The sequence below is a fragment of the Lagopus muta genome, chromosome 4 (genome assembly GCF_023343835.1).
Source record: "Lagopus muta isolate bLagMut1 chromosome 4, bLagMut1 primary, whole genome shotgun sequence".
NCBI lineage: Eukaryota > Metazoa > Chordata > Aves > Galliformes > Phasianidae > Lagopus > Lagopus muta.
This window is the reverse complement of record NC_064436.1, coordinates 66767450-66792443: the sequence shown is the minus strand read 5'-3', so window position 1 is coordinate 66792443 and position 24994 is coordinate 66767450. Positions and strand designations below refer to the sequence as shown.

The window sequence follows — 24994 nt, the reverse complement described above, 5'->3', positions numbered from 1 at the left end:
CCATACTGTGTTGTGGGAATTTTCATTAGTTCTGAAATTAGAAACTGGGCATTGGGGTTGGGGAGAGGGGAGTGTCTCAAACCAGCTGCAGCTCATTTTAATTAACGTCTAATTAGCAAGTAAACCTTCCTGGAAGCAGGAGAAGTCCATGTCTATATAATACAAACCAGCTCACTGTAGCAGTTTTTTGAAAATGATGGGGTGGCAGGATGCTACTGATAAAGAAGAGAAGAAAGATGGATAAATTCAGAAGTTCTTGGGATCTTCTGTGGGTGAGTTTTTTTTCTGGAATATGTGTCTGAATAGAATTTTCTTGTGTTTCTTTGTTTTATGGTAAGAATAGTTTTGAAATTAAGGCCTATAGACACTAGGTATGGATGTTTAACCTTCTAAATTTCTTATGGGCTTGTGGGATTTCCCTTTTCCTTCTCCTTGTTATTTTCTTTGTTTCTATGTTTTGGTTTTTTTTTTTTTAGGTAGTTGGCTGTGGAGTACATTGTAAGACCCTCTTTTGCGCAGTAACTATAAATGATACCAATTAAATGATACCAGTTTTATCCTGGTGTTGAGATATTTTGCTGGATATCTGTGATCACTATCTCTTCATAGATAATATGATATTTATTGCATTTAGAAGATCTGTAGCAATCTTGGTTTATTTAAATCTGGTCTTTTTTACAGACAATCAGTTACCTATCTGAAAAATACTAGCAGAGGGATTTCCTTTGTGGAAAAGACAATATGTCTTGGGTTCTATATATATGTACTGAGAGGAAGTATGCTCATTTGGATCTAGATATTCTTTACTGTTACCACAACTCTATTAATCTAAGGATGGCATATAACAGGTAAGGCTCTGTTATGAAATAATATGAGAAGGTGAATTAGAAATGTTGATCTTGATTATAACGTTATCTGTAGGCCACATGTGGAGGGGTGTTACTTGAAAGGGAAGATAATAATGCATGGAGTTTCAATTCCTCATAGCTCTGCTATGGTTTTTTTTTTTTTTTTTTTTGGTGTTCAATAATATTGGGAAGTCATGGTTTTGGATGATGAGTTGGGTAAGCTTTTCTAATGATGAAAATATGGCAGATGTTGCCCACAACTTGTTGGGAATGGGAAGGTCAAGAAAGTAGAACATAAGGTGAGTAGAAAAACAGCTGATTTGCAAGACTAAATTTTGAATTTTAACTGGAAATTGATTGAGCGCTCTTTTCTGAGGGTCAATACTAGAATTGGTGCTTAGCATCTTTGTGTGTGACATGAATAATAGTCTTGGAGCAGTGCTTGCTCTTGGTGTGATCCTCCCACAGGAGATCTGTGGGTGAGACTGCTAGTACAAGAGGTGAGGTTACTTAAGATTGTGTGGGGTGAGTCTGCGCTGCTTTTCTGACTCTCAAGTGCCATTTCTGTGCTCCTTGGGCATCCTTCTCTATACCAGCTACTGTATTAACTGACCAGTCCCTCTTTGTCTTGGACTATTTTGACCTTGGAGTAAGGAATCTGTTTTGCTAAGGAAGTTGGGCTTGATGATATTTAGAGGTCCCTTCTAACCTCTGTGATTCTCTGAAGTCTTGTTTGGTGTAACATGGTTCTTAACATTATACCTTCAAGAAAAATGAATCTGAGATCCTAGTCTAATTCTGCTGAAGTTATCTGGTAGTCCTGTTTTGAAAGTTATATGTAGGTCATGGCAGGACATCAGAACTTAGAAAATAACTTTTATTGTTTGCTTGCCTAGAAGGAAAAACAGTTGTTATTTAAAGTTGTGAAACTGTTTCAGAAGATGTGCCTTCTCATTAACATAAAATTTCTGCTGTGCTGTAGTGAAGTGTTGGCTTCTGGCTATGTTAAACTTAATTATTTTCCTCCTAACACCTTTTGTATTTCATGATTCTTGCCTTATCAAGTCTGATAGCAGTTGCAAAAATAAAAGGGAAAGTGCAAATAATGTTTATTTCATTGTAACTTGTCCACATTTTATGATCTGAGTAAAATAGCCTGCATGATATATTTGATTCATCTTTTTCTTGTGCTGGTTTAATGTATTTCTTATAAAACGCAAAATAATTACAAAACCAATTTAGATGCAGCTTAATCCTATGAGTATTTTTTAAATTGAATTGTTAGCTTAAGCAACAAAACAAAAAGAAACCTAGTATTGCAAGCAACAGTCAAATATGTGGTATGTCCTAGTTTTCCTCTATAAGAGATATTTGGAGATACCTCTTATTCTCTGCTGGAAAGAGAAACTGAAAAGGAATCATCATCATGGGACATTAATATGTTAAAGCTGGTGTTAAGCTAGTTATTAATCAACCTTATGTGACTTTTTTTTATTGTAGCCTAACATTAAAGGAGATAATGGCATTGCCCTTAAAGTTTCATACAAGTATATATTATTATCAGCGTTCATAAATTTTGAATTATCAGCTGATGGGTAGCATGGTAAGGATTTAAAGAAGCCCCCAGACCTTTCAGAACTCAGTCTGGATTACTGAAGTAGAATTCAGAAACAAAGAAAGGCATATAAATATTGAGGGGGGGAAAAAAAAAAAGGAAAACACAAAACATAAATCTTTACTTTCCAGTTCACTGCAACTTTTTTTTATTTTAGAATATTTTTGGACTTAAGCAAAACTACAGAAATGAGAGCCCCAGTTCCCTGCTTTGTTGTCAGTATGGCGAATCTTCTCTTTTTGCAGCATCTTGAAACTTAGTGTATCTAGCTTGCTTAGGTTAGCCCAATCCTTAATTAACCAAGTTTGTGAAAGGGGGAGGTATGGTCGAGATCTCATGACTCCTCAGACCTTTCTCCAAGCTCGAAGACACAGTGAACCCAAATGCATGTATGGGATGTGCCTTTGTTCTGCTGATGCATGCAAGTAGGTGGCAGGTTCCTCTCATGCATCCAGCATGCTTGCTTTTACATTGGCCTTGAGAACTATTATTTGGGATGGGCTTTGTCATATAACATGTTATAGTGCATTAAAATGCTGTATGAAATGTTCTGCTGTTTCTTCAGTCCTGCTTGCATGCCTTGATAGGATTTCATTTCTTCATAGTTCAGGAAATAATTTCCAAATTTTTCTCCAAGAAGTTATACCAACATAATACATTAAAAAAATGTCATTACCAGACTTTAATATTTGAAAAGCAGTACAGAACTCCCAGGTGCTTGTTGACCAATGATAGTTGGAATTTATATAAAATTTTTGCAATGTTCATCCCGTCTTTAACAATCTTTATAGTATCTGTCAGAGATGGGTGTTGACTTTCTTCCTCTAGGCAGGGGAACAAAGATCTTCAAAAGCACTCAACCCAACCCTACATTTAATTCATTGTTATGCTAGTCAGTAGCTTCATAGTACAGAGTTTTCCAGTAGGAAAAATGCTTTGTTGTGCTATTGAGATAGTTTGCTTCCTCGTTTCCTTTAGGATGCTGCTTCCAGCTCTTCAGATCAGTGTAACTTAAAGTAGCTGCAACTGCATGTATATTGTCTACAGGGAAAATAAAGAGAAAGACCTCTGCCCCATGGGAGTTATTGTTGGCTTTCTTAAAATTGAAGGAAATGCTGGCCTGTATCATGGTACAATGAGACAATGATCACCTGGCCTGTTTAATTTGTGAACATTTAAGATCAGAAACTTTTACTTTATGCACTCAATCTATCAAAATGAGGAGACTTTGAATGCCTTACTATTGAAGATAGCAATGCACAGACTAAGCGATGTTTTCATTTCAAGGTTTCTAAGACTTACTAAGCTGGAGTCTTAAATACAATGACATCTTTCCACTTGGAATGACTGTAGTATAACAGTCTAAGCTATGACTCCTGCTCTCAAATGATCCAGGTTACTTTCTGAAGTGACTTCAAAATCTAATTACATCTGAAGACAAATTTCTGGCTGATTTGCAAGGACTATCAAAGCACATCAAACAGCTTGAAAACCTTGCTTTTGAACAATTGTATTTTTATTTCACAGCATATGATACTCAAGGCAAAAGTGAGGCTTGCAGTGACACAAGAATCCAGCTAACATTGGAGTTTCTATTTCTTACTCTCTTTCTTGAGGCCTTAACAGTTTACCTTTAACATCTATGCACAGTTTAGACTGCTAGGGTTTGAAGTTGCCTTGACTCTATATGCCTATGTCTTACCACATTCTGAGTTATTTGCCTGTCCTTTATCTATTAAGAATCATTATTTGTGAGCTCTTCTCTACTTCAGAAGTCCACTGAAGTTTGAGTAATATGGAATGAATATTTAGAGCGATTGGAAAGGGAGAGATATTTCAGTTTTTCAAGGTACTCTGGGGAGTGTGCACTGTTCTTCTCGTGAAGTGTAGATATATTGGTCTATCTGTAGTAGATGCATACTATAACATTTTTGACAAAAAAAACTGTACTAGAATTTACTATACAGCCACAAGCATGTTCTCAACCACAGTTTTAGTGTATTTGAAATCAAGTAACTGCAAATATAGTTTGATATTTATGAAAACTGGGTTTCAAAACTGAAATTCCAAGTAGTATAGTGTAAATCTGAGCTTAATGAGATTTGTTATAATCTAGAATTTCGTACCATCAAGTGAAACAATTTGATCACAACTATGTTGAAAACTTAAGGGTAGAGTAATAAAGGGTTATGTTCAAAATATATATGAAATAGGCTTGTCTCAAAGCAGAACCAGTTTGAAAATCTTTCAACGAAAGACCAAGCAGAATGTTTTAGTCAGGTAAGAATAATGAATGCTGTTGAGGATTTGTATATTAGTTTATTCTTCTTTCCTGTTGCTTGCAGGAAAGCAGCAGTTGCTCATATTTTCAACTAAGTAAAACACAAGCTAAAGTTATAGGTTGCTAAATATAGCTAGCTTAATCTGTTAGTTTGATGCTTTATTTGTAATGAAGACCCCAGAGCAAAATCCAAAATGCTGAGATAGAAGTAAAACCTTGCTATAATTTTTAGTTGCAGCTTAAACTAATGGGAAGTAAACATGATAATAAAGCCCAACAATAAAATACGGAAGGGGGATAACTAAGAGTAAGGTTTCTCTCATTGCATTCCCTTGAAGAGAAAAAGAGTCATTGCTTTACAGTCTATCATCACCTTTGAAACTGTCATATACAAGCTCAGGTCTTCACCAGCTGGAGGCGACTGTAGCGTTCTCTTGGAGATGATTTTTTGGTACTATATTCTACGTCTGAAATGAAACCAGACATGAGTAGGAAAAGAGGAGGGATGCTGAAGAGAGGGGGTTATGTCCCTGCCAGATTACTGAGGAATATCAACATACAAAAAGGGGAAGTTTGTTTAAATATCTATAATATTGAGGATAGTAGGCTGCTTCTTCACAGGGCAATACATGTCTTATGCTTAATATTTCTAACATTTCAAGGAACAAGTAGGAGTGCTTACCAGCTTATAAGTATAAAAGACACTTGTGACAATAGAATGCTTTGAAATTGTTTATTCGCATTTCATAAAACTTGTGATGATTAGAATGACAAGCTTGTCTCCTTCCTTGCCTTCTACTCACTGTGTCAATTCTCAAAATCTGAATCGTAACTGTGACAGGTTTTCCAAGCTTTGCCTTTGTCAACTCTTCCTTGCAGACTAACTTTTTAGAGAAAGGTGAATAGAACCTCCTGTACAGAAAAGCCTTTTACAAGTATAGATAAATGATTTTACTTTCATCAACTGAAGAGGTGCTTTGAATGGTGTAACCTGGCTCCAAGCACAGTTTTGGAACTCTGTCGACCCAGGAACTGTCTTCTACTTTCATCCGTCTGAGATCTTGTCCTTAAACCCCTTTTCTGTGACAAGAGTTGGTGGCCTTTAGAGGAAAGGCTGTTGTCTGCAGCCCAGTGCCTGTTTTATACATAGTTTTCTTTATTAAGAAATAATGACACATCTGTGATTTTCTATTGAGATCTAATAGGGACTGTAATGCTCTATCATTTGGTAGCACATTCCTCTTATAACATGTATATCAGTGCAGAACAAGGCTAAAATGGGATGAAATTTACTGTGACTTACAAATAGGCTTTAAGATTCCAAAATGAAGGAAAATCTTGGGGAAGGAAGCTGTTATTATAAAATACAATTTTTGGATTGTCTTGATGCAATGCATACGGAAAATTTTGAGTGAAGATTTAAGCAGAAGTATATGACAAAGAGTACTTTTACACACAGTTTCTCAAAATTGCAATTCTGTGGTTGTTTGGTTTTCTTTCGCATTCGAAACCTCTTTATTATACTTCATAAATATTTCCATGCCTATCTTATGGTCTTATGCTATGCATATTGAATTATCTCTGGGAACTTTAGCTGAACTTCAGGAATGTGGAACCAGTTATCCTGCTGGAGATGATCAGAATCTTACATCACTAAATTAAGGTGCTGTAGTGATTTGTTTATTTATTTTGGTTTACACTAAAGCGTAACTCAGATAGAGAAAGCAACTAAAAACATGCAGTTAAGCTTTTTTCAGATTTTCCAGTGTTTGTTTTTGGGAAGTGATCCACCACAGGACTGGCTTAAAGAAGTTCAAGGTAGATTCAGCTGACAGCTGCAAGAGTACCCCTCAAACCAGAAATTAAAAACAGTAGTAGATTTACATGGTAACTAAACAACATATGATGATTATATACTTCCTAAACACCTTCAAAACCTTCATCTTCAGTTACTTGCATATGACAGAGCATGCTTGATCAAAGTGTAGGTGTTTGTCCATGTTTGCATTCCATCATTGTTCTCACTGCCTTCATCTCCCACTTAAAAGAACAGAAATTATTCATTATTGTAGCAAGCTGTCCAAGTCAACGTTGCCATGGGAACTTTAACTTTCAGAATTGTTTTTCCTCTCAGATTGTTCATTTTTGTTTTTTATCACTGATACTAGCTCTGTATTTAGTAATTGGCTTCTGTTTGTAAATGAATAAACAAGGGTTTATAGGTTTCATGTGGAAAGAGATTATTTGCTTCTGGCTCCCTGAACTTCTGAAAGCACTGTATTGAACATGGCAGCCAGCATGTTTATACTACATATTAGTCTACAGTTTGATACATCCTCAGTAGAGAGGAGGGGAAGGGGGGAATGAGCCAACAGTATATACTGAAACACTGTTAAGCTCAAATTTTCTACAGATCCTTGCTTTAACCTGTCAGGGAATGTGGTAAATGGCAGGTATTTTCTGAAGCTTTAGTCCTTAGGAGATTTGTAGCAAAAATCCCACCTCTTCTTATAACTAGCTGCCTACACACAGCATTCTTCACAACGAATCTGAAAGAAGAACAACCTCAGAACAAAGATAGAACAAAGAACCTCAGAATGATGCATCAAATAATCACTCAGTACACTTCAAACTTGCACAAATTATTTTATAACAAAACTGAATTGTTTTTCTGCTGGTAATGTGAATCTACCTGGCCAAAGATTTTTGTATACAGCCAGCTGAAAGATCATGAGTTCATTTCCTCAGGACAAGATCTGAACTGGTAGCTATGAAGTGAATTTCTAATAATCATTCCTATTGATCACTGCTGCAATTATGTAGAGATGCAAACTTCTCAGTGAAAAGCCAATAGAAAGCTATGAATTATTTATATTTTCAAAATAACTCATTCTCTCTTAAATCAGATTTCAGTTTAGTTGTGATAGCTACTTTTGAGAGGGGAAAGAAAACAAATACAAAACATTTTAAGGGCAGATATTCTCAAACCAAATTTTTCAAGTGAGAACTTAACCTGCTATTATAACACTTCTAAGGTCTTGGTTATTTACCAAGAAAGTCAAGAATAATATCAAATAAATCAGACCATCAAAAGTAGTTCAGCTATTTGCAATCTCTTCATCATCAAAGATGGTATAATAACAGGACTGACAGCTATTATGGTAACTAGAGACACTTATTTGAACAAAAATTCTTCCTGTTACTTCACAGGTAAATCACTCCAGTCATATTGAACACAATGGTAAGCCACACCAAGAGAAGTTGGTCTATTTCTATTATAACCCTTGAGAAAATGGTCAGAGGAAGAGTAGAGTGGCAACATTAAATCAGAGAAACACTTTGAGAAGTGTAATGTCCTAGATGCTCCTGTTAGATTATGGATCTTAAACCAGCATTTGAGCACTAAAAAAAAAACAAAAAAAAACTTCTGTTAACTTCTGATTTGAGGTAGGTGGGGTGAGTTTTCCATTTAAAAGCATAGAATTCCAAAATATAACAGAGCTCACTACTGAAGTACTTCCAGTTTTCCTTGATGCCTTACTATAGAAAAAATTCAGGATTGCTGCACAAGCTTCATAAATATTTTTTATTTGAATGTTTGTCCAACTTGTAAATGAATACATCAGAACTTCTCTATGACTTTGAGGATGAAAATTTTGAGATGTTAGGTGCTCAGATGAAATATCAGTAAGCCCTCTTCTGACGTCTCACAACATTCAAGGAAGCTGTGAATTTTTTCACTTGTTGATTAGTGGAGGGAGTTGCTTTTTGTGATAACTGACTAAGGATAACTGAAAAGCTATAGCTAACTGAAAAATAGCTATAGAAAAATATTATATGGAGAATTGAAATTATGGACTTGGTTTATAAAATATAAAGGAATTCTTGGCAGTGTAATGAAACGGTTATTTTAAATTAGAGCTAACAGAAAAATCAGTAGGAAAATGTAACTTTTGGCAGATCCAGCAATACACATCTTTTCCATGAAGCATCTTCTCTATCTTCTCTACTTTGTTTGCTTAAATGATAATATGAAATTTTGGATGCAATTCTTATAGTCCTGGATAGGAATAACAGGACTGTCTATCAAGACTGGTTACTTATCTCTCTGTGATGTTTTTCATATCTGTTTGAGGTATTTAAACATTGTAGTACCTCACACTATCTTCAAGTAGTTATGCAGAAGTGTTAGTCATCAGCTGTGGGAATATAATGCTGCTGATAAAGTGCTGTTGGTAGCTGAGAAATCAACAGCTGTGGCTCCCATACACAGGAAATCTGTCTCTCTGGGCTAGCATGTGTCTGAAATGACCACTTAAATGGATTTGCTGACAAATCCAGAGCATAATTAGACAAATTTGTATTAAAACATACAAATGTGTTTGTGTAATGAATTGCCCAGGCTCCAGGTATGACTAGGAAAACAGCAGGAGTAGGGAAGAAGTAAATTGAGACAAATTTCATTCATGTGGATGCTCTTAGAAAAAACAATGTTCTGTTCAAAATAGAGAACATCTTCTTATGGAGTTTTTAGTCCTATCGTTGGTTTGCTCCCATCTTGAAAGGAAGCTGTTCATTAGTGATAGTTTGATTTCAGTGGATTATCTGCAAAAAACCACCAAGTCATGAAATCTGTTAGAGATGGTGCACTAAAGGTCTTCCCTTGTGTTGCTGTTAGCTGCGGCATAAGAGAGGTCAATGTCACCAGAAATGGGAGCAATTTCTCCAAATAGAAAGTTTTATGTGTGCTATAAAGATATTTTCTCTTCTAAGAACAAAAGTGATCTGGAACTGATAAAATGTGTGTCCTGGTAGCAAGTTTTTATATAAAGAGTTCGAAGTTTTCAATATCTTATGAGATTATAATGTAATACTTTTATTAGTAATTAATCAACATTATTAGGATTTTAAACTGTGATTTCTCACATCCTTCCTTTTTTATGTCTATCTAAAGTTTACAATGAGAAATCATTAAATTTTTTTTCCCTTAAGTTAAAATGGAATTCACAATATCATAGGTTGACTTTGACAGCCCATTTTTAAGGCTTGTTATCAAGTGGAAATTGTTATTTCAAAGTGTTATATACTGGAAATCAGAATGGAAGGTGTAGAATGAGATAACTTACTCAATGATTATGCTGACTCTACTGAAAGTGTCTGTAGGTCTTTTGATTAATGCTATAAAATGATTATTCCTCTAATTCTTATGTAGTTAGGGTAAATTAATAGCTCAGTCTAAAAAGGGTGTGGATGTGCTGTGGAAATGAAGCGTGAATAGTCCTCTTTCTTTCCCAAACATAACAGTTTAAAACTAGATCTACTGAACTCTGAAACTAAAGGTGCTACAATGGAGGGCAGAAATTTCCCAACGTTAGGAATGCTCATTTTCTACACAACATTAAGAATGCCCCCTAAAATAAACAAAAAACACAAGTGTTATGCAAAATAAAGGAATAAATTACGGTGCTGTGTTGCTCTCTTAAGAGTGTACTTGAACCTCATGAAAGAAAGGTTTGAACAACTCTAATCTAGAAAGGATAATGTGCCAAAAACTGATGAATGAGTTTCATTCATAAAAGCACCATTCTGTTTCAATCTTTTACATAACGAGGATGTGTCCTAAATAGATAGGATGGTACTGAATACGTATACGGTAACAAATACAGCTTGAGTGAAAAAATAATTTGGAAAGTCCTGTGTGTGTTCCTGATCAGAGCTATCTGCTAGACTAAAAAAGAAAAAGAGCTTAATGTTTTCCTATGCCATGTTTGTGTCTTTTTCTTCAACACGTGTATTCAGATGGGGGACATAAGTGATTCCTATATTATAACTTGAATTTTTCAGTTGGTCTGGACCTACAAGAGTTCTTTCAATGTTGCTTTACTAGATAAATCCTTTCAAGCACTAAAATTTATGCTTTTGGACTGTCTCTCTGTCAGTGGATGAAAAACTCCCACCAGCTTCAAGTTTCAGCCATGATATGAACAGCTTCTTCTTGTGGTGTCTATGTAGCTATGAAATTTTTTAAATCTTTTTATTATTTTTTTATTCCCTTCAGAGCCCACATACAGTGACCTCAAGCACTAAGCAAAAATATGGGCATAAGAATGGAGTAGCTAGATGCGTTCAGTTAAATCAAGCTCAGTGACTGAACCCTTATGCCTGAGATTAGTTGAGATGAATGTTTTCAGAGAAAGTCTAAACTATATTTGCTGACAGAGGCATAAACAAATTCCTATGATCACAGTCACATGTCTAATGTGAAAAGAACTGAGCAAGAACTCCAGAACAATCGCCTTTAACTGTATCTGTCAAGTTTTCTAGTTCATCTACATACAAAATAAAAGCTGTGACAATAAAAAATGAAATCACATTCTGTATTGGAATGCTTTTGAGAGAATTTTGCATTAGTTTTTTTGTTAACTTTCTGCAATACAGTGTCTAAGAATGGCTTACAGTGAGAAAAACAATTCCTGTGAGGAGATTTTAGAGTTGTTTACTGTCTGGTGTAGATACACATTGGTTTCTTCTGTTGAGGCATTTCATGGAGTATATAGGTCTGCTGTGAATATGCCTTTCCCACTCCCATGTCTCTCAGCCTAGAGGGAGCACATGGATATTCTTTAGGGCTCCTTTGAGGTGATGGCCTGATCCTTTAGTTTCTTCTTGGATCTGTGTTTATAGTTGTTGTCCTAAAATTAAAGACACCTGATTTACAGGATGCCTATGCATGAGATTTTTCCATTTGGAGAGTGCACTTTATCACTTATACCTGATAAAAAGCCAACAATCATGAAGAACAGATACATATTTTTTTCCCCCCCAAAATAGAAGTATGATTATTCATTATCTTGGCCCTTCTTCAGTAGGATGCTGGTCATAGTGCTTAACGAAATGCGCAACACAGATGAAGATAACAGAAAACCCAGTATATCTCCTAGGTATCTATGTAAAAAGATATTAGCTTTCCCTTAGTAGTCCTTTTTTCCTTAGTAGTCCTAAGGATAAAGGGGGCATAAATATCGTTATTTGCCATTAGGTCTGTCTGCTTCAAATTACTGCAGGAGTCTCAAAGACCAGATAACAAATTCTATTTCATGTTTTAATCACCATAAACTATAATGTAACTCATATCTGCAAACATTTATTGCTTTGTATAGCAAGAATATTTCTAGCAACTCTGAGGGATGTTACTGTGAGAAAATAATTTCTACAAGAGGAAAATGATAGTTGCTTTTAAATTACATGTTAATCTGGGAGCAGTATTTAAGCTAAACAGTATAATAAAGGTAAATTTTCTGGGCATTTAAAGTAAAAGCCTGGGATGTGCAATTAAAGCGAAGTGTCAGGTACTCAGGGTTTTATTTCAGCTTTTGTCATTTGCTCACAGATATGTGAATTTTGAAAGAGAACCATTGTGAGAGCTGATTACCTGAGAAGTCCAGCTGGATAATTCATCATGAAGGCAATAGCCTCCTGGGTAAAGAAGCGTATAATATGGAGAAGCAGTAATAAATGCTATGCTCAACATGAAATTGTCCCATACAAGTAGAAAAATGGATTAGCAGGATGAAAATTTAAAAAAAGAATGTGTGAATTTACTTCAGAGTCCAATCTTTTCAGCAGATGTAATAACAGCTCTTTCATTGATAAGTTGAACAGGTTTGTAAAAGGGACTTTTTCCATTGTGCACTGTCTCATCTACTACACTACACTAGCCATAGTATTCCTTGGGGGGAAAAGGCAATACATTTCTTTGAAAAAGGATATTTAGACTCTAATTTGGAAAATCCTCTGAGTGACAATAACAGACAGCAAAGAAGCTGTGCTGACCCTCAGCTAGGTTGTAATGATGGTTATCTGTCTACTTTGTTTGTGAGAACAAAGAGCTTCTACGCTGTGTTGGTCTGATTTCTAACTCCAAATTGTGTACTTCTGATGAATCTCTCTGTACATGGGGTTGGTTTTACTTTTTCTCCTTGTGTTGAGCTAGATGCCAAAAAAAAAAACACCACAGTTTATTGATAACCTGAAGCATTTGGAATCATTGACAAATATTCACTCGTCTACCAGTTCATCATCTATTTCTCCATTTGCATTCAAAAATTAAAAAGATTTAATCCTTCTGTTTCCTCTTGCAAGGTTCTCCATCCCTATTCTGACTGTTACTATTATAGAATCATAGAAAATAATTCATGTATATATTATATCCTTCTAGATGTGTGGATCTATCTGCAGGATCATGGCTTTGATTTAGTTGTCTGAACAACAAAATTAAAAAGGATGATATCTGGGTGAAAATATGATGCTATCAATGTTGGGTAATTCACAAATGACACAATTTGCTCAGTTGTCTCCTGACCATTTTTTGAAAGGTATAGGAAGCATTCAATTTGTGATTGAGAGACCTCCCTATAGGCAAACTAAACAAAAGGTAACAATTTATCCCAATGTTTTGGTTCACTGCTGATGAATTTTCTTAGCATCTGCTTAAGTGTTTGATTAAACTATTCTACAAGCCCATCTGTTTCTGGCTGATAGGAAACTGTGTGTGAAGGGGGAATTTTAAAAGCTTGCATACCTCATTTAACAGAGAAGACATAAAATTAGTGCCCTGATCTGTTGAATTTTCTAAGGGTAAACCTACTCTGATAACAGCATTAATCAAATCATTAGTTTCATGTTTTGTCAGCTAAGATTTTATGGCACTACTGTGAGGTTTGTAACATGCCAGCATCCTTTCCACCTTTTGCTATGTTCCTCAGTCAAGAAATGTGCTAATGAGAATTAAATTTCAAATTAAATATTCCTAGCATAGCTGTGTAACATGTTGCTATATATAAAACAGTGAGCACATCTGAAGATGTTAAATGGTCTTTTTTTTTTTTTTTTCTGATCTCATATTTGAGGGCCATACTGTTACAGTCATATTGTAGGATTCATAGCTGACTTGATTTTCATGCTTGACCTGTCTCACTCATCTTTACGACATATATAGTCATACAGTGAGTTGAGTTTATCTTCTTGCTGCTTTATATTTCTGAAATTGTTTCATGATCTGTCTGTGTTGTCTCAGTCATCAGTTGGTGATATTTGGCACAAAGGAGGAATCTTAGTAGCAAGATTGTGCATGTATTTACTGCTGTTGAACATAGCAGAATTAGAACAGTACTTTTGCAGAAATACAAACAGCTTTGAAAGGACTGGTCATCTACAGCCAAAAAGCAGTGTGAAGCTTTAACTAAATGCAAAAACTGAAATATATGTCTGATCCCAACAACAGGTGACCAAGTTAAGTCTTGTTTAGAAAATCTTAGCAGATAGCAATTCTGTCATATACTGTGTTCCTTGTCCAACTGTAAGGTTTTAATTACAGTATCTTACAAGAATTTCTTTTACTGTGTCTGATACCTATTGACTCTTCACCTTTGAGCGTGTATCTCTGCCTCCATCTTGTGTATACCCTTCCAGCTGAATGGCTGAAACAGTAGCTCATGCCAATATCTTGGTTTTTTTTTTGTTTGTTTGTTTTTACTATAATCTTCTTCAACTGCAGCTTTAACCACAAAAATGTGCTCACTGTTCCTGGTCATTGCACATAAATATTGGCTTTCCTGATAATTCCTCCCTGGCATTGTACTGACCTAGGCTATCTAGCATGCTTCCAGAGAGTGGCTGAACACATTTGTATAACAGCATCCAAGGGCTGTTCTCCATAGCCATATTGAAGCAGGACCTTTTCCCTGAGAGAAAAGTGTTCAGCCACCATTATTTTCGCTGTGCTTTTTACTCACAGGGCCAGAGAATACATTCTGTCTTATTTTATATTCTGTTGTAAATTCACCCCTGAAACTCTTTTCCTTTACTTTGCACTCATTCTGCAGCTTCAAGTGAATTAATAAATCTTCCAGTTTCCTATCTGTAATGTCTGTACTGTGGTACTACCACCTTTGTAAGATTTCAGATGTGAGATATTCAGAAAAGCGTTTTTTCCTTGGCAAGAGTGGATTTTCAGGAGGTATAAAGGGTGTCTGCTATCACTGAGATTATCAGGACCCCAAAATAGTAAGTATTTCATGCCACACAGAAGATGTGTTCCTATGCTGGTCTCTATATCAGGAGGAGAGCTTTGTTCATCTTTACTATTTGAATAGGCTCTACACAGGAGGCCCATATATCACCTGGAGCCTCAGGTAAGGTTTTAAAGTGAAGATGAGGAATAATCATTTTTGACAGAAGGTTCCTGTTTCTTGCTCCCAGTCAGAGTATGCTAGAAGAAGGAAACTGAGGAGGACTCCCTCATTCCTTTCTTCAAAAAAAAAAGATACTAAAATGGATTGCTTGTGTCAGCAGTTCCTTCTCTTTGGTGCATAGGCATGGGGCAGCTCCACATCCATGGAATAAATTTTTCTGCCTGTTAACGTAGGGTATGAATAGTGTAGGAAAAAGAAAATCAGGTTATTGTGTTTTATCTTAGGGATCTGGGTGGCAGAACATTCCTGACACAGGAAAATTAGAGGTGAATTAGGGATGAGTTTACGGTACTACTTCCTGATGATGGATTGAAACATGAGGATCAGGGGAGCTGAGAAGTGGATCTTTTTTTTCCAGAGGCCTTCTTTGAGTGCAAATGGAGGCATCCAGACCCACTTGCTTATTACCAATGTTTCCATACTTGGATTTTATTCCCCATTTCTTAATGAGTGGAAAGGACAATGAGAACTGAGAAGTAGACAACGTTGTTTTCCTTTCCTTCTTGTTTCCAGCTACAAAGTTGGTACATACAACTTTTGAGCTCCCTCTTTCACTGTTTGATGTGCAACCGAAAGTTGAGTTTCTACTAATGAAAATGTTCTGTTCTTTTTTTCCCTTTTTGTAATTTTAAAAGAATAAGAACAGGAAAAACGAAATAGTTCCTACATTAAAATGATACATTTTTTATAAATATTAAAACTACTATTGAATCTTTATTTTCTGAAGTTCAGAGGTTTATGTAATGCATAAGAGAACATGTGGTTAATGTTAGCTTGAATAAAACTAATAAGAGATTTTTTTCTTATTCTTCATTTTATGTGAATCTTTCATATTTCCTGTAACTATGAAAAATAAATAAAAAGTATCTAAAACCCAGATCAAGACTTGAACTCTTGGAAATCATTGTGTATTCTATTGTGTAACTGCAAGTAAGCATTAATTTATCATCTTGAATCAGCGTAAGCTCTGAAGCCTTGAACTGCTAAAGGATATTTCCAAGCTGCTACATTTTTCAGATCATTGTAATCCTCCTCGATACATATCTTTTATCAATTTTCTTTAACTTTCTCAGGAACTTAAGACATCTTTCTTTTCCCCTGTCAAGAAACCTTGAAAGCAAAATTTGGAGATATTTTCTTATCTGAACAGTTTTTCTCTTTTTTCCTTCTGTCTTTACCTTACGTAACACTGTCCATCCTTGGTTATCTTACCTCCTATATATATAGCAGAAACAGAAGGGATAAATCCTTAGAATTTTATTTTACAGTGGAGTGATGAGGCACTGGAATGGGTTGCCCAGAGATGTGGATGATGCCCTGTCCCTGGAGACTTTCAAGGCCAGGGTGAACTGGACTCAGGTGCTCTTAGTCTTCTCTGAGAGAGTGGTCAGGCGCTGGCACAGGCTTCCCAGGGAGATGGTGAAGTCACCATCTCTGGAGGTGTTCAAGAAGTGCTTAGATGTTGTACTGACAGACCTGATTTAGGTGCATGGTTGGACTGGATAGTATTAGAGGTTTTTACCAACCTTGAAGATTCTATGAATGCTATATTCAGGCTTGAATGTTGTAATGTCAGTCTTTACCAGATGTCACAATCAAGTTTGTTCTGTCCTAGGTAAATCTGAGTTTACTTCATTGTGTATTTGACCTTCTGCAGTTGCTTCAAAGTGGCAATAAACATGTTTGGAGTCAGCAGTTTTTTTCTAATGTATATATACATATTCTGCCACTCAGTGATAAAGTATATGGTCTTCAGATTATGTGACTAGTAACTGGCAATATTTTTCAGCAAGCAGGATCTTATAGGACACTAAAAAATGAAAACTGCAGAGCCAGCTGCTAGAAGTATTCTCTTGGAAATGCAGAAATAGGAGGAAAGGCATTGGTCGTTTCCCTAAATGGGCTGTTCTGCTTGTAAAGCTACATTTTCAGCTTAAAGGCATTCTTTTGTAACTACAATTTTAGATGATTGAAAATGAAATATTCAGCAGACTTCCAGCAAGACCTCTTAATATATATTTCAGAAATTTTGCAACTTCGCTTTCTGATGGATGAAAGAACACCTGAATGTGCACTAAAATCTTGTAGTTTGTAAATTTATAGCTGGCAAGTTTTTTGCGTCTTGAATTGTAGTTGAGAATTGTATCACCACCATCTACTGATTGAACTGCAGACACTGAATCCCAGGAAGATGACACTGCCTTTAGTTAAGTTTTCTGATCATTTTAAATTACAAGATTGTCTTTTGGTTACTCTTAATTCATCTGGACCAAAGAGGCTTTTGTTCTTTGTTGTTGACTGCCTCTTGTTTTGTGTCATGGTCTTTCTTTACAGAAACAGAGTTTTGACCACACATTTGTTTCAGTTGTTCATAACTAAAAGCTTTGGGGTGAAATGCTTTACTTTTTCACAGTGTTAAAAACAATTTTTGTCTGAAACGTGGGTGCTCCTGAAAGACAGGTCATCTAACACTTGAGGAAGGGAGGAATCACCCTGTGGAGAAATCTGTCTCATCTTTGAACACGGAGGAAAACTCTGTAACTAAAGATTTCCTAGTTTTATTGACTGCACGTCTGGTGAAAAGACTTCAGGCTTGACAGTAATGCACTTCATGTCATTGAGGTAGTTGTTGATCCTGATGACTTTGACTCCAACTTGGCCACAGGTTTGGTCTCAAGAATCAGTTCACACATTTTCAGCAGTTAAGCAATCTTAGCCAATTATACATTTGCAGAGGTGCTGGTGTGTGTCCCACTGTGTACACAATTAACTGAAAATAAGATTTTTAGGAACGTCTTCATTCAGCAGTCCTGCAGTTATGGACTGCTATTGCTGTGCACGGTCAATAGCTGCATTTTTGAGAGGTGTGAGAACAGTCTAGTAGCAAGGAAAGCATTATTAATTTGGACTCAAAGTTCAGATCAAGTATTGCTAAATATTATAGGTCTATAGCTAGGCTTAGAATCTGTGGAAACAACTCCCTGAATGAGGTGCAGTGCACCAGAGAGAACTGGGAATTCATTTGTCTGTTTTCCTCAGCCCTTGTGAATGTTTTTAAGTGACTTAGGAGGTTCCTAAATTGAAAAATATATTTCACTGATCTCAAAAATCAAAATACTTTCAATGTTGTTTATGATTTTTTTTTTGTGATTTTGTAACTAAATTGAAAGAAAGCATTCTGAAATGTATCTAATTCTATCAACAATCTGCAAATAAAAAGAAAGCATGGATACAAATGTATTCAAATAAAAAAAGTATTAGTTAACTGACTATTACAAGAATGCAATATGGTCATCTTCAGTTCTACATAATTCAGAAAGAAGTATAAAAAAGTATACAATTTTATAATTAAAGAAATTCTTGCAATGAAAAAACATTATTGTGCCAATCTCTAGTTTCTAGGGCATAACTGTTTTCTATATTTCATTGTATATAAGAATATTTTGCAGCCTATACTTTTAGTCTGCATATTAAATGAGCATGAATATTGCATCTGTATTGGTGTGACTTCATAGATAGGTACTATAGGTAGCTCACATAGGTAGGTTTTTATGCTTCACTAGAACATATTTCACTGGAAGATTTTAATACTTTGTATTCTACAGAAATGTGGTGAGACCCCACAAGAGCTGTTGGAATTGGTCTATAAGAGCCATGAGGCTGCTCAGAGGGCTGGAGCACCTCTCCTACAGAGACAGGATGAGACTGGGAGTGTTCAGCCTGGAGAAAAAAGGGCCTCCAGGGAGACTTCTTTGTGGTCTTTTAGTGCCAGAAGTGTCTACAAGAAAGCTGGGAAGGGGCGCTTTGTCAGGAAGCGCAGTGGTAATACAAGAGGTCATGACTTTATACTAAAAGAAGAGAGATTTAGTTTAGATGTTAGGAGGAAATTCTTCACGTTGACAGTGGTGAGACACTGGCACTGCCACCCAGAGAGCTGTAGGTGACACATCCCTGAAGATGCTCAAAGCTGTGTTGGAATGTGTCCTGCACAGCCTAATCTGGTGGGGAGCACCCAGCCCACCACAAGGAGTTGGAATTGCACAGGCTTTAAGGTTGCTTTAAACACAAACCATTCTGTGATAACATGATGGCTAAAGACATTTGTGGTTTAAGAAAACAAACAACAACAAAAAAGATGCAAACACAAGTTTCCATTGTTTAAGACTGATCAATAAAAACAGGAAATTATTTTTTTTTTTTCTTTTGGATAAGCATATGTTTTTACCCATGGGAACTCTTTGTATTTTTTTTAGCCATATTTTCACCTCCTATTTATCGGTTGCTGCTTATTCTGGCTTCTAATATCATCAGTATTTCTAGTCATCTTTTATTCCTAGCTTTGGGATTCTTCTGTGATCTTTGGTGGATTGTTCTCAGCGCCTTGCCAGTTGTCTTGGAATAGGAATGCAGCCACTGTCAGAATAACTAGTTTTGTAGTTTCTGTTTTGTTTGTTTGTTTGTTTGTTTTCCTTCTCCTTCATTTCTTGTATCCCCAGCAACGAGTTATCTAGCATTTTCTTCCATCTCTTCCCTTGGTACTAAATTTTCTTCCAAGTAATGTATGTTATGGGGATAACTGTCACCTTCCTTTACCAAGAGGTATATAATCCATGCCATGTACAAATAAGGATGTACAACACATTGTAGCTAGCTTTTGGATGAGTTTAATATATCCAAAAGCCAGAACTGTGTGCTCACACTGGATATATCAAGACGAGTGGCAAAAAAATGCATAACAGGTAAAGACCAGCAATGTAAATTTTCTAGTAGTTACTTCTTCCAGCACTGATCATCCTGTCAAGAATCTTACCAAGGGTGTTAGAGATTCCGGTTTAGAAACTCACTTTCTGGAGCTCTGAAGCAGAAAAATTTCTCATCTCTTACTATCTCTAATTGCGCTAGATCCTGAATTTCATTCATTAAGGCTGAGAGGAATACTCCAACAGTTTAACTGTGGAGGAATTCTCTTAACTTTTGCAGAGCAAATGAGTTTGTTGTTTGAGGCAGTCCTATTCATGTTTTCCAGCTTTAAAAATTGCTTTTTTCTTTCAGAGTATTTTCTCTGTCAAAAGCCTGAGGAGATTCACAGTGGAGAGATAAATAAATAGAAATTCTCAGCTATTGCCCATAAACAGTATCCCAGTAAATTGAGGGCATCACTGAGAGCTGTCAACAATGTCATGTGATCTTCTTATCAGCTTAACAACTCTAAAGATTTCTTTCTGGCTCAGGAGCAGTCCAGTATGATCAAGGAAATTTCTATGTTAAGACTGGTTCTACTGGCCCAGATAATCTCTATTTTAGAGTCATAGAATCATAGAATGGTTGGGGTAGAAAGGGATCTTTAAGATGATCTAGTTGCAACCCCCTGCTATAGGCAGAGGCACCTCTAGACAAGGTTGCTCATAGCCCCATCCAGCCTGGCCTTGAATGCTTCCAGGCAGTCCCCTACTTCTCCTATGTAAAGAAACTTAGGCTCACACTCAAAGGATATTCATTGCAGGGTACATTTTAAAGTTACCAACTATAGATGGCAATTTATTCTATATGTGTACCTTATCAGTAAGTGGATGAGAGGTGGTTGGTTTGTTTTGTTGGTTGGTTGGTTGGTTTTTTTTGCTTTCCATGTCAATCCAACAATCACAAAAACAGTACTGATACATTTTGGAGTAAAATGTCCAGGCTGTCTGTTAATCATGGTGAGTCTATAGATCCATGCCTGAATTGCAAGTGTTTTTTCACTGTTCAGATGTTGGTTGGAATAGGTATTGTTGACTGCTCGATGCTCCTTATGAAACATCTGATCGGAGTGAATTTCTTTCACTAAATCTTTCTACTGGGATATTTAAATGTATGATAATTTACAGTTTAATCAGGTTTTCTGATATGTGAATATTTGAGATTCTTGCTATGGTATGATGTCTGAATAGTACTAAGCTCATTTTTTATTTAGAGGACCAGTATAATTAAATCTTCCACGCGCGCACACACACACACAAAAACAAAAAAAACAACCAGCAACAACAAACCCAGATCACCATCACAAATAAATATATAAATAAAATCCCATGAGACTGAAGCAAAAAAATTCTTGAAGTTTTGTAAAACTCTGCTTTCTGACAAAGATGAATCTCTGATACGTGCCCTAAATTAACTTAACTTTATCCCACCTAAACACAACCAAATAGTAATGCCTAAAAAAGAAATTGGACGTTACTCTCCAAGCCCCAAAACATACTTCATGAAGAATATGTTTAAATGTTATTAAGAAATAGCTTACAAATGTATGCAATACTTTTCATATTCTTTGCATAATCAGAGTTCTTAAAAATTTAATCAAACCACCACCTGTCTCAAAAAAATTCATCATGAAAGTATTTAAAGTTTAAAACACAATTATCTGCCAGAAGACTTGAGCACTTGCAAATTTGTAATAAGAAATTCTTCAAAAAGTGCTGAATGTGGTCCTATTAATACACTTACTTGGCAAATGAACAAATGGGCAATACCTACCTAGTCTTACTTCTTTTTGGAAAGAAAACACAGTCTTATTAACAGTTTTTGAGACATACATTTATACTTTGTTTGAAGATAGACCTATTTTGAGGCTCAGTCTCACAGTGTATTTTAAGGTTCTCCTTGGCAACAAAACTACGTATCTTAAAAGGTTTGAAATGCCTTCCCCAGATATGATTCCTGCAGCTATGTATCATTTTTAACTCTAAAGATTGAATGCTTTTCAACTAAAACCAAATTTTACAATGGAGTTTTGTTGTCAATATGTCTGTTTGGAATGGTGAATCCTGCTCAAAAGGATCAAATACATCAACTGGCATTTTCTCAGGGTAACAGCCCATTTTGCTCCTATGTTAACTATTTAAGGTATCCACTAAGACACAAATGAACCATATCGAACTCTAATCCTGTTTGATGGGAAGACTGTCAAAGAAAAGATGAGTAACAGCCTCAGCTGGTGAGGGCATACAACTCTTCTGGTTGTTTATTTATACAGGTTACACCATTGACATCCCAATAGTTCCTCATATATATTGTTGTGAAAACCTGCCAAAATAGGAAAGAAACTTCAGTGAAGCCAGGGGAACATGACTTTCCTACAGTTTTCAGGATCTGACCTAACAGAGATGCTGAAAGAATATTCTTCTAAGTAACACATTTAAATGAGAGGCATGATTGGTGCCTATTATTTATTTTGTGCAGCCAAAAAGACTGGATGTCCTCTTTGCCACTAATTTACAACATGATGATGCAGAGATCAACTTACTGCTTGAAGTTTTAGCTAAATTTTAACTTAAGAAGCTGCTACTTTCTGTCTGTGTCAGCCCTCTTTGCTTTTAATACAGTATGTATTGGCATTTGCTTCTTTTTTGATAGACGTGATTATGCTAACTATTCATTGATCAAATTTGTCAAAACCACATAAAAATAGAAATAAACATACTTATATATATATATAAGCATATGTAGGGTGCCAAGTAATTTATATAGCTAACATAATTAAGACACTTCTTGGGAAATCAGAAATCTCTATTCAGTTTGAAACTGAGGGTATACACATTTTAATGGACAATAAAACAAAACAATGTAAAACAAAAATATACACACATATATAATCCAAAAAAATATATGTTCAGTGTAAATGTTTTATCTCATTTTCTGTTTCTATCAATAGGAATTGAGAGGCAAATCCACTTGCATGAATAAGAGGAGTATGGAAAATTACTAGTTAACATGGAGGTACCTCATGGAAAAATCTGAATACTGAACACAGGGATTTTGCCTCTGTCAGCTGCATGGCACCACGTTAATTTCAAACACACTGCAGAAGTGTTCCAGTTAACCCAGCAGTGCTATTAAACCACAAGAAAAAATACATTAATATGTCATAAAAGACAAAGCATTTGAATGAGCTAAAAAGTGATCTATGCATATATATATGCATGTGTGTGCAAAAATAACAAAAACTGTAAAGATAAAACTATAAAGATAACAAAAAATATAAAATTGCTGCTTTAATAAGCACATGATACCTAGTGTTTTTATCCTTCAAGCCAATAAATATATATTTAATCCAAGGTATAATGTTAATTGATGTATTACATTGCAAATAGTCACTATATTAATACAGTAACCCCTGAAAAAAGTGATAGAACATTGTACTATGCCTTGTTATTAAGTAGGAGGATGCAATGTTCAGTCTACTGTGGTGCGGCTACAGCTTTGCCCTAGCTCTCCTGAAGTGCTCCCAAGACTTCAGCCAGAATTTAGTGTGTAAAAATAGATACAAATCTTTTTAATATGGGCAATAATGATGATATTTTTGTTATATTTTACACAAATTATATCATTCACACTAGGTCCTTTAAAACTTCAACATACAGAGCAGTCCATAGGAAATTTGCATGTTTATTCTACTCTGTGTCCTTGATAATCCTGCTGTGATGGCATATAAAGAATTTGCTTTTAATTATCCAGCTGCTTTCTAAAGGCTGCCTAATTCTGCAAAGAGGAAGCCTTAATGGCTGCATTAGGGACAAGATGACAAATTCCATCTTGGAGTGAGTAGAGAGTTATATTCAGGCATAGGCTGTTTGTAGTAATCATGCAGCTCTGCAACAGCACAGCCCAAGATAGCTGTGTGAGAACTGGTAATAGCACAAGTTTTCACATACTGTAGGCTCCAGATTCTAACTCATCTTCTCCACAATTATATTTTTAGGGACTTCTGAGTAAGATTGAGGCTCTGGGCTTCTAATACAATTTCTGTAGCAGTACTACTTAGAATATTTTGTCTACGAAAATGGAATTAGAGGTCTCTTTGATTGTCACTCTCATTTCAGATTTAGTGTTAGAAATGCGGGCTGTCAGCATCATCTCATTCTCCATGGTTTTAAATTATTAACATTTAGAAGAATATATCTTTGAATCCATCAGCCATAAGCAGAACTCAACAAAGACTTATCTTTTTTTTTTTTTTTTCAGGAGTATCCTTTCCACACTCCAAAGAAGTATACTTGCTGCATACATATGTCAATACTTAATTCTTCCAGCCCATCTTCAATATGAATTAAAACTATGGATCTTTAAAGAAAGAGGGAAGAAAGTCTGTATATTTTTTTGAATTGCCTAAAGCTGAGAACTACACCAATTACAAAATATTTTCTTTCCACACCACTGAAATAGATTCATTTTTTCTTAATTTAAGATTTTTCTTTAATTTAAGATTTCTTAGATGGAATTCAATAAGAATTAATTTTTACTTAGAAATGATTCTATGTCAATACAGAACCAGTGATGTGAGTTTTCTTAGATACCATGAATACTCATGTAAACTGCATGTAAAACCAATATGCAATAACTACAGAAAAATGACAAATATGAAGAATCTTAACATTTCATGTCAAAACTGTATTTATATTACTGACAACTGATCTGTCTAGAATGGAACAGAATAAGAGAGTGCTGTATTTCTAGCAGATAGGGAAAATACATATCTGGAACAAAGATTAAGTTCTGCTAAGTTATTAATGGAGTCACCCCTGTCATCTGAATTTTCTTTCCAGGAAATAAACATTGTCAGCTCCAATTAGAGTCTCACATTCAGAATTATTCACTTTGCTCACTGCTGAGCACAGCAATGGATGCCCAGCATTCTAGTCAATCCCTGGCCTTGATTTAGTTCCCGTGGGTCCCCTTTGGGAAAGCAAGGTTATTCCCCTGAGGCAAGGAGCCTTATTAAATAGGAATGATAGAATTACCGAAGCAGGGATTTATATAAACTAGCCAGGACAAAAATGCAAACTGAGAGGAAAGACTGGCGACCTCAGTATCTAAGAAGAAATTTTGCTTTTTTTTTTTTTTTTTTTAATAATTCTTGGATTTTCTTCTCAAGGTATTTATGTAGGCCTATTTTTACTGTCTATGAGAAAACCCACAAAAAACCTGCTCTTAATGCATACCACCTTGTGTTACAATATTC

General features: G+C 35.6%; 1 long non-coding RNA gene across 1 annotated transcript; it reads left to right on the top strand.

The window, feature by feature from the left end:
• Window positions 1–159: 159 nt before the first annotated feature.
• On the top strand, window positions 160–24521 carry LOC125692080 (uncharacterized). The gene is made up of 3 exons (XR_007376438.1): window positions 160–272; window positions 682–848; window positions 23998–24521. It is a non-coding gene; the product is annotated as an uncharacterized LOC125692080 (long non-coding RNA).
• Window positions 24522–24994: the final 473 nt, after the last annotated feature.